This window comes from Pteropus alecto, unplaced genomic scaffold, assembly GCF_000325575.1.
Source record: "Pteropus alecto unplaced genomic scaffold, ASM32557v1 scaffold71, whole genome shotgun sequence".
NCBI lineage: Eukaryota > Metazoa > Chordata > Mammalia > Chiroptera > Pteropodidae > Pteropus > Pteropus alecto.
This window is the reverse complement of record NW_006433024.1, coordinates 7,803,864-7,814,589: the sequence shown is the minus strand read 5'-3', so window position 1 is coordinate 7,814,589 and position 10,726 is coordinate 7,803,864. Positions and strand designations below refer to the sequence as shown.

The 10,726-nt window shown below is 41.6% G+C and overlaps 1 protein-coding gene across 1 annotated transcript in view; it reads left to right on the top strand.

The window, feature by feature from the left end:
- The first annotated feature begins 9,487 nt into the window (after positions 1-9,487).
- KCNA4 (potassium voltage-gated channel subfamily A member 4) overlaps positions 9,488-10,726 on the top strand; it is a 6,798-nt gene continuing 5,559 nt past the window's right edge. Inside the window, exon 1 of the mRNA XM_006907993.3 lies at positions 9,488-9,925. The gene's annotated coding sequence lies outside the window, so the exon portion shown is untranslated. The remainder of the gene's footprint in view (positions 9,926-10,726) is intronic.

The window sequence follows — 10,726 nt, the reverse complement described above, 5'->3', positions numbered from 1 at the left end:
ATTATAAGATCTCTTTAAGGAGTTCTATTCTGATTGGCTTAGAGGTAAATTATTGCATATACAAATTGAATATTCCTAAAATTCTCAGAAATTAAGGAAATTGGACTACTAAGACTTTCAATGTGCCAGATTTTAAGAGTATCATTACAAAACACAAATCAGATATGTTTTATTCAAGCTCACATATTTAGGTAAAGCTTTGGCAAATAAGAGTTGTTCATTATTTTTGGTTTAATAAAAGAACAGCTATGTTTTCTCTGATTTATCAGCACTGAGTATGGTTTATACATAGATTTTTATTGTATTTGCATATTCGAAGGTAATATTCACCTTCATCTTTCTGCATGACTCTCATAGGATTCTAAGATCAGACCCTTGTTTATCTATCTTCCTCTATAAAACCACAGGCCCCCTTCTTTTTCTTTGGGACTTTCCTCATTAATGAATGTTTGCCATATTGTGATGGCTCGAATAAAATCATCTCTTCAATTGTACTGTGTGTTTTGTCTTTCACATAACTTATCTCATCCAGTTCTCATCACAGCCTTATAAAGTAGTATTATTGTTCACATTGCAAGTGAGAACATTATATTTAGAAGACTTAAGAAATGTAATCAATTGTACATCCAGTAATGGGTGGATATTTGCTGATTTTAGAGGCTGTGCTCTAAAACTGTAATCTATATATCACCATAAACAAGACAAATTATTCTCTGTGTATATCACATTCAATTTAAAAATGAAATATTCAATAACTTCTCCCCAGTTGAAGAGGAAAGCATACTATAGTTTTATTTAAGCTTAAGACCAGAGCCAAAGTTTATCACTTGATGGATGTGTACTGTCTTGAGTAGGAGAACTTAATTGTGTTATTAAATATATTATTAGTATTGCTTCTCTGTTGAGCTAAGTTTGAAACACATGACCAGACCAATAACTATAAATACATTAGTGGTGGCAAAAGACCATTGAATTGGAGATTGCTTGATACATCATATCAAATACGTTGATTGGGTTCTGGATAGAAAAACCATTTCAGTTATCACATATCAAACCCACTCCTCTGTATGTTGATTTTACATTTTGGTTATTAATTAATATTATTTTAATTATTTATGAAGGGCAATATGTCACCCCTTCTAAGAATACCTAATTCTCTTGCATTTTAAAATAAGCCTCTTGCTGCAAACTCTGTAGCTTTCTTATCTAAATATTTCTACAACATACTCCTAGGCCACAATGAACTTTTTATCTCTAGTTTAGTCCCTTATTAATTTTTTTTCCCTCTGAGTGAACCTGAACAAATAAAACACCAAGCAATCAAGACACTACTCTGAAGAATGGCCTTTACATTTTTGGCAATGTAGTATTCTAAAATAATTGCTAGGATGCTCTGCCACTCAGAAATTACTCTCGGTGCTTTTAACTAACATAGAAGAATATTCATATGTGAAGCTATTCTAAGATGAAAGCAGTGGTTCGATATTGTCTTAAAAATAACTTTAATTTGGATCCAGTCAATTTTACTGCACTCTTATTCAAATTATCTGCTTTTAAGTATGGAAGATTTAGTACACCTAGTAAAATATGGGGAAAAACCATAATGTCTTAAAGAAACCTGCTGTTGTTTAGAAAACTGCACGAACAATTCCCATCTGCAAATGGTTATTTATTACTTAGCTATTTTTAGATTTTTTTTTTTTTTTTTGGATGCATTGCTCACAGTAGCCTCTGGGTGCATTTGCGAAGTTTAATAATTAGCTTTCCCATTATAGCTTACACACAACATAGAAGACAACATAAACACAGGATGCATTCACATATGTCAGCACATATTCACACACAGACAAATAAGCAGGTAAGGAGACCTTTCATCCACAGTTTATTAGCTGACATTATTTTATTATTCCTTAAAAACCAAGAATCTTAAGTACTTAACAGTAATCAAGGAGCTACTTCTTTGTTCAGGAATTATGGTTTGTTTCTGGGTCATGCCCATGAACTTAAAAGTTTTCTAGGAGGCTATGAAATGTTTACACTCTGAAAATGAAATTATTAGCTCTTAAATACAGAACAAAAAACAAGCCATAAAATATTGCAAAATTTCAATGTAATATTGTCTGCTAGTCAGCTGCAACTCAACTATAAAATAGTTTACATAGCTTCTAATGTGGAATGGTATACTTGATAAGATAACCCGGAATATCTTTTATAAGTAAGAGTAGCATGGATTTCCCAAGGTCCTAAAACCACCTGGCATATTGCTGTTAGAGTTAGTGCACTAGACTTGTATTGGTCCCTGTTTAGAAAATCTCATTCCATCCAGACTCAGATGAATAACTTCCTTTTGAGGGACAAAGATGACTTAACCAGTTAAGCTGATAACTTGTGACTTGAGTAGCATGGTTCAAAAAGATGAGCTAAATCAATCAGATTTCTCCTTTTAGAAATCTGAAGTATGTGAAGGACCTTTACATTGAAAGACCATATGACAGTGGTGCTAAGTCAGCCATTATCAGGCTACATACATGGAGATATGGGAAAGCAGAGACTCATTGCTGAGAAAGAGGGTGGTGGAGAGAAGATATCTATGTCTGTCTGTCTATCTATCTATCTATCTATCTATCTATCTATCTATCTATCTATCTATCTATTATCTATCTATAATCTATCTAACATCTATCTATCTATCATCTATCTATCATCTATCTATCTATCTATCTATCTATCTATCTATCTATCATCTATCTATCATCTATCTATATCATCTATCTAGATGTATGACTAATTCTCTGTTTTTGCTAAATCTTCCTTCTTCAACGCTTTTTCTGACTGCTGAAGGACCTGACAATATCTTTACCTTAAGCCCACTGTTGAATATGAGCTAGCTAGAACTGCTTTCTATTACTTGCTACAAAAGAACCCATAATAAAGCAGAAGTTGTAACATCCTGCCTTTTTGAGAATAGGCAGCAGCCAGATCAAGGTCAGGAATCTGGGAACTACATTTACAGATCAGAACACCTGGGGATAGCAATCATCCTAGCCTCTTATGTAAATGTGAACAGTGTTCTGATGTAGAACTGTGAACATTTCCCTCTGTCCAGGATTATCTCCTTATTCCGCAAGGGAGAACTCCTGCTTGTTCATTCTCTGACACTTGGAAGAGTGACTAAGCCTGGAATTGGGGACTAAGGGAAGGAAGGAGGGAGATGAACTTTTGGGATCCCAGTTCTGAATGACTAGGTAGTGGTATATAGAATTAAATTGTATTAGGACTTGTGCATTCAATGCTGTCTGTTCACTAAGTCTCCTTCTGGGAAAGCTTTTGCTATCTAACTACTGTTGCCCACATTTTCAACTTTTAGACCACATCTGCTGACACTCTAGCTAACAGTTTTTCTTTTCTCTGCCACGGATCTTCACATGGCAAGCTTTATTGTCATGTAAACCTCAGCTCAAATGACACCTTCTTAACGAGGGCTTCCTTAGTTACCCGGCTAAAGTTGAAACCCTTTTCTCTGACAAACTATTACCCTACAATATGTTCCTCATAATAGTTACTGTTGTCTGCAATAACCATATTTATTTAAGAACAGGGACTTTGTCTTTGATTATCACTACTGCTTAGTGCTTAAACCAATGCCTGAGACAAAAGAGATGAGCAATAAAATTTTGTTGAATGACTGAATAATTAATACTGCTTCAGCCCCTCAAGCAATCCAAGAGTAATTGCTTTGGACAAATGTTTATTTTTTTTCCCCAAGGGTTGTTGTAAATCATTAGAATTTTACCATAAATATAATAATAATTTTACTTTTAAGAACAAACTCATATAAGAATTTTGGAAGGGACTCCTTCTAAAAATCATCTAAAGGAAACCGTCAGTTTTTGTACTCCCATGTGACCTTTGGAGATGTCAGCCTATGACTTTGTGCTTATTTAGAATAAGAGCTAATTCGTGGGGTAGACTGAGAAATAAATTAGAGGGGCGTCTGGTATACATGAAACCTGACAGGTGATGTGTTGTTCTCAGCAGCCACTGATGAGAAACCATGAGTTAGTATCCTTATGATACTCATACTCTCTTCTCTTTGTTTGTTTTGGCTTTTTGTTCTAACATACATCGGTTGGCCAATCCCCAGAACTGTGTTTCTATCTTCAGCCAAGAATGGAGAAAAGTGAGCAAAGAGCAGAAATAATTTTGGCTAGATTTCTTACTAAAAAGGACCTAGTAGACATTTCACATGAAAACACCTTCCTGTGACTATGGTGATGATTTTGGAAAGCATGTGCTGGACCTAGTCTTTCTGACACTTAACGAAATCAGAAGAAATGTTGGTCTGATGAAGGAGTAGTAGTCAGGGCTGTGATGGTGCCAGCAGCCTGGAAGAGGCGTGCAAACAATCTTATGCTGCAGAGCAGAGGTTTGCTGTAAGCTCCAGTGGTGATGCCCATCTTAGGGGGTGAAAGATGTTGGTCAAAATCAAAATAAGGGAGAGGGAGAAGGAGCCGACTTTTAAGAGAGTAGAATCCAGCTTGTCCGATGATCATTGATCATATCTAAAGTGGCCTTCAGAGAGTTTGGAACACATTTTGGCAAGATGTATATCATGCCTCTTATTTTTATAAAAAAGGCTCACATTTAAATATATGGTAAAAGATCTTTGGCATAAACTATGAGGAGTTATTACAGAACACATGTTGGTGGTAGCGACTGTAGGAACTAAAACACCATTCCATACCTAAACCTTCCTTGATTCACCTCTGCCCCAAGTTTACTCTTGACTGATTTTTGCCAGCAGACAAGACCGTGGTTATATTTTATCTACACTCTGGTTGCTACTTCATTTTAAGTGAACCTCCACAACCACCCTATTTCCTAACCACATATAAGGAAAGCAGAACAAAGAGCTAAAAAAGCGTGATTCTGCATCACCTTATTAGAGTGAATCTCAGCAGCAGTGTTACCCAACTATGTATCACTGTTCAAGGTGTATCACTGTTTCAAGGTTGAGTGCATTACAAATTCTGAGTTACTTCAATTAAAGAAGGATATTATTTTTATTGATTTGCATTTAGAAAACTAAATCTGAGATGATTTATGGTCATGCCAACTCAATTTCACTCACTTGGCTCATAAGATGTAGTCATAGATGGAGGAGAAAGGTATGCCATATTAGCCAGGAAGCCTAGGAATCTCTATAACTCAAGTCTTTTCAATGGATACCACAGTTGCTAATCTGGGTTTGTCCAAGGGAGTGTACTGTGTTTGTGAACTACATCTGTCCTGTATGTAAAAGGTGGGAAAAGGGCTGCAAATTCTTTCAGTCAGCATTTTATCATGGACCCTAGTTCAAATTCTTGAGCATGACATATCTAAGACCACCATTACTGTTTCCCTTTCTGGTTCCATATTGGATCATCTGCTTATCTTTGTTATCTTCAAACGTGCCATTCTTATTCAATAAGCCTTTGCCATGTGGCTCTTTCTGCCTTGAAAACCTTTCTTTCCAACCTTAATTAAAGGCTGCTTCCCTCTGCCCCTTGTGTGGCTTCTATCAGACCCTTACCACATGAGTGTGTTGACTCAGTTCTCACCCTCTAGACCGTGGGTGTCCACCCAGGGCAAATAGCAGCGGTCTTACTCCCCACTGTGCCTGTCAGTGCTGTGATCAGTCAGGAAGCAAGCGAGTGGTCAGTCTCTCTCTCCAGAGTCAATGTTTCCTCACTTAAATAAGAAGTAAATTATGCTTTTCTGATGTCTTAAGACCTGATCAGTACTGGTATGCATAAGATGGAATGGAAAGTTGTGGTGAACTGTCATTGAAAAATCTATCAGCAAGAAAAAACTAGCCGAATCGCTGAATAGCCCATGTTTATAAGGAATTATGGGCTGCTCAGAATATCTGCATCTATAAATTTTGGACAGGGAGGCATAGAATCAAGTTCCCCAGGACTCACCCTCACTACCTTCAGAACTTTAAAAGTCAGATAGTTGAGAGGGTGAGGTAGGCAGGAAAAAAAAATGATCTTTTAGTTTTCTCCTAACACATGTATTGAACTTTCTTGGCAAATGGAAGCCTCTTCCATTATTCATTCATTTTAGTACATTCTCAAGGTGTCATGGACTTCTGGGAGGGAGAGAAGAGGGGTAAACAGAACATTGCCATTCAATGTTCTGTTGGGGACCATGGTCTCCAAAGAAAACGAAACCATTTATAATGGACTTAGTCTGTATCCTACAAGGCCTGCTATAGGCTTTGTACAAAGGAAGATCTGCTGCCCTTTGCCCCTTTCTATGTATGCGAAGACTTCATGGTGAACTCTGGAACATTTGTATCACCACAGAGAATTCAAAGCCATGGAGAAATTATTTGTCGTAACAAGTGTATTTGAGGGTGGGGAGCTTGCAAAATTTTGACTAGTTGATGACTAAGACAAGAAAATAATTCTTCCTCTCTAAAGAAAATAGAGTTTTGGGATTGAGACAAGGTAGATTTTTGCTATAAAAGCAAAGGATCTTTTCTATGACTGTTTATTTGTGTGGGTTTCTAGGAATTTTTAAGAGAATTTCATGGAGAGAGAAATGGAATATTTCTTGATCACTTTATAATTATTTAAAGGGGCAAAGAGGTTGTGTGTGTGTGGGGGGGATGGTGGGGAACAAGGCAGGGGGCAAAGCATACTCTTCCCAATTAGCCCCCACCTATCTCTCAGGTTCTAGCTTACTCTTGATCCACCCCAGTGCCATGTGCCCATGTGTTCTCCACGGCAGCCACTCCTGTTCTCACCATTCTTCAGACACATCTCCCCTTTCCTTATCAATCTGTGCTTGCTTCTCCCAAATCAGGTGCTGCTCCATTTTTTGCACCCCAGGAACACCATTCTCACATCTCCATCATAGCATGCATTCCCTTGTTTCATAAACTGTCTATGCAGCTGATACAGCCACTAGTTCGTGAGGATGAATGGGCACAGACCACATGGTATTATCATCACTAGCTTGGGGTTCGTCCACATTGCAGAGTTAGATGAATAAGGACCTGTCTTATAGGACCTGTCTTATATAGCTACATAATTAGCTATATAACTTTTGGGCAAGTTAGTTAACCACTGTCAGCCTCAATTTCCTTCTTTATAAAATAATGATAATAGTACCTATCACATCAAGTGTTTATTCAGATAAAATTAGACAATATGCATGCAAAGAACTTAGCACAGGGCTGAGTACTATGTGGGCACTTGATGAGCATTATCTACCTTGATCAAGTTCTCAATAAATATTTGTTGTATGACCTGAATATCTTCCTGAGAGTGGTTTTTCTTCAGCTGCATTTGACTGCATTCTCCTAGTGCTTTAGTAACTCAGATTCCTGATACCTAAAAAGTACAAATATTTATAAAGTCCTCAGACATTTTAAACTTTAAAATTCTCTGGACTGTGATAGGAACAAACCATAAATGGCATATGGAAGCATAATTCATAAAGTTTTAACATGATCCCATTAAAATGCCCAAGATTCAATGTAACTGTCATCTTTTGTACATCATTCAATCTGTTTTCATCTCTCTGAAAGCATTCCACTGTTGCTTCCGATTGATCTCACAAATTGCTTTTGGGAAACTAGTCCCAGGATCCTGTGCCCTCAGCCTTGCCTTCTACCATCGCAAGAAACATTTAATTACCTGCTTTTGGTAGGTATGAAACTGCACAGGGACTACATCACATTGTGGAGCCACAGAGAGGGTTTGGGGCTAGTGCACATGATCATTTTTACTTTCGGAGAAATCCATGCTCCCTACTTGCTGGCATGATCTGTAGTGGGGAAGCACCTTTCAGCTCAGTTCCTCCACCTGTGGTTGAGGCCAAGGGATGAAGGTAAATTTATTCATAACGAAAGTTCAAGCTGAACTAGCTGGAAGGAGTTAGGAAAACCAAAGTTGGACGTCAGTTTTTTTTTGTTGTTGTTCATATTTTTCACTGATTACAATGGCAAATATTTTAGTTAGTTAGGAAAACCAAAGTTGGACGTCAGTTTTTTTTGTTGTTGTTCATATTTTCCACTGATTACAATGGCAAATATTTCAGTTAAAAAAAATTTTTTTTTTTAATCGAACGGTAACAAAATCGAACAGCTGTCCTCCAGGTGTCTGTCCTTCGCGGAGCCAGCCGTGGTTAGGTTAGTGAGTACAAGGCATATCTATAATTCAGCTCGGGAATATTTCTTTTAATAATTAATCAAGCGCCACAAAAGGAGGAGGCCCAATAAGGCCCTCGAACAAAGCTGCCAGCTGAGGACTACAGTGGCCGCCTCAGTGCCAGCTGACCTGCCCAAGGTCGGATTTTCTCCAGCAGTCCGGGCGTGTACTGTCACTGCCTGCGTGGCCCATCAGGGGGGTTGAGGAGAGGTGCCCAGAACCTTGGCCGCCACCTGAGCTTTTGGTTATGTCTGTGTAAATTTCGCACTTCCCATCGCTATCCTTTCTTTTAGTGTATTTGTGGGAAATGCACATTTACATTCATGTCCAGGGTAATTTCACACGCCAGCCACCCAGTTAGCAACCTGGGAGTCCATCCAGCGGTGAAGACTCCGCTGCAGGTGCACTCGCCTGCCCCACAGGGCGCGGGGGTGGGAAGGGGGTGATATTTTTTTTGTTAAGTGGGTGGTGTTAGAGATCTGACTAGTACGGTAGAGACCTTCCGATAGAGACCTCCCGGGGTGCCAAACCTCCCGCCGAGTCGTATTTCTTTCTGCAGCAACAGGTTCGCGGAGGCCTCCTTCTCTCCTTCCAAGGCCCCCAGCCCAAGCCCCACTTATAAACCGCTCATAGCCCTCCGACTTCCTTCCACTCAGACTTGTGCTTCCGCTGTACAGCCTTTATCTCGGGCCTGATCCAATTTCTGCAACCCTCACCTGGGTGGAACACGTGTCTAAAGTCCGTCTCCTCGGCGCCCTGGAGGCCAGTACCCCGAGTTGAGGCCGATAAACTCTGTAAGGGAGGCAGAGACTGAGGGATTTGGGAGAGCTCGCAGGCGACGGGAGGGCTCCCGGCCAGCGGCCTCGCCAGGGATGCACCCGGGCCCCAACCTGTGCCAAGAGAGATGGAGAGAAAGCGGGTCATGGAGAGAAAATGCCCAGAAGTACCCTATTCCCGAGTCTGGCCTTCCCGTCGAAGTCAACTCCCCACCCCTCAACTATCTTGGGGCTTCAGCTTTGCCGTCGGGATCCCATTTCGGCTCCGAAGGGGACACCTCTCTCTCTGGGATCAGCAACTCGTCTCTGGGGCTACAGGCAGGAGCCCCTGGAATAAGTGGTCTCAGTCGCTCCCCTGAGCCTCGGCGTCGGGGGCCGGACCGGGGGGTGGGGGGCGGGCAGTGTCTGCGTCGTGACTGCGCCCGCCTGGCCGCGCGGGAGGTGCCCCAGGCGACCGTGGCGAACGCCACACCCTCGGCACGGCCCTGGCCCCGCCCCCGGCCAGCGCGCGTTCCCGGCCAGGGGAGGCGTGTGCTGCTTCTGCAGCCAGCCAGAGAGGGAGAGGGATGGATGTTGGAGGAGGAATTCGGGCTTAACAAGTGATTGCTGCTGTCTAGGATTTTGTTTCTTCTTCTGGGGAACCTTGACTTCCTTTTCCAGTCGAGCGCTTCTGTGCTGAACTCCAGAGGAACCAGGAGCCTTGGGGGTCTTCCCTGGGGCGGCCCCTATTCCCACCCCTGGGCTCCAGAAGCTAGGACTCTGCTCCTCTGGCCAGGCAACAGAACTTGTTCCGTGGATATTTTGGAGCCTCCACCTGCCACACAGGCGTGATTCCTTCTACCCTCAAGATCATTCTTCCCCTCCTCCAGCTGTTGCAGCTTGAGAGTGGAAAATAAAAACCAACCGGGGGATTTTCTTTATTTTTATTTTGCACCCCTCCTGGGAACGGTAAGTACGATACCTTTCCTGTCTTTCTTCCCCTCTCCTCCTCTGGCTGTTAACAAGCAGTGGACATTTGAGGGAAAATAATATTGGGAATGTGACAGAAGGGCATGAATGGAAGGCGGTTAAAAATAAACCAGGAGGTGGGAGAAGGGAGGTGCAGATGCTGCGCTGCGCTCCAGGGGGCCAACAGTTGTTATTTTCCCAACCCCAGGGATGGGGTGCGTGCGCCCTGCTTAACGTGCCGAAGCGGGAACCTAGGTCTGGAGACGAGGGCGCGATTAAAGATGTCGTTTCCCAACGAGGTGGGGTTTAGATTTAGCATCGTTTTGCCTCACCCCAGACTCACCGGTTTCGTTCCTTCGGGAACAGCTGGCGAACGGGTTTGAATTGCTGCCTCTCCAACATTTGGATTTGCATGCATTTTCTGAGCATTTGAGCAACACATAGGGACTGTATAAATGGCGTGCGTTGAAGTGTATATTGCTCACGGTGTTGGCCTTTCTGATTCGCTCAATCTCTCTCTATTTCTGATAAGGTTCAGGTACCACCCTAAGACAGTTGCAGGTATTAGCTGCGAGAGATGAAAACAGCCTTGCTGTTGAGGGGTTGGGGGTGAGGTGGGAGGAGGAGGGGCGAGATGCATGGCTGTTGTTTGGGGGTGCAGGGACCGGGGAATTGGTAGTCTGCACAGTCCTATTAGTTCGATGGTGCTAAAGAGGACGGGAAATTTCTCTGCAAAGGTCTCTCCAATAAAGGCTCCTGGGAGTAAGCTCGAATAGATTCTCCTAACATGACTACCTTGAG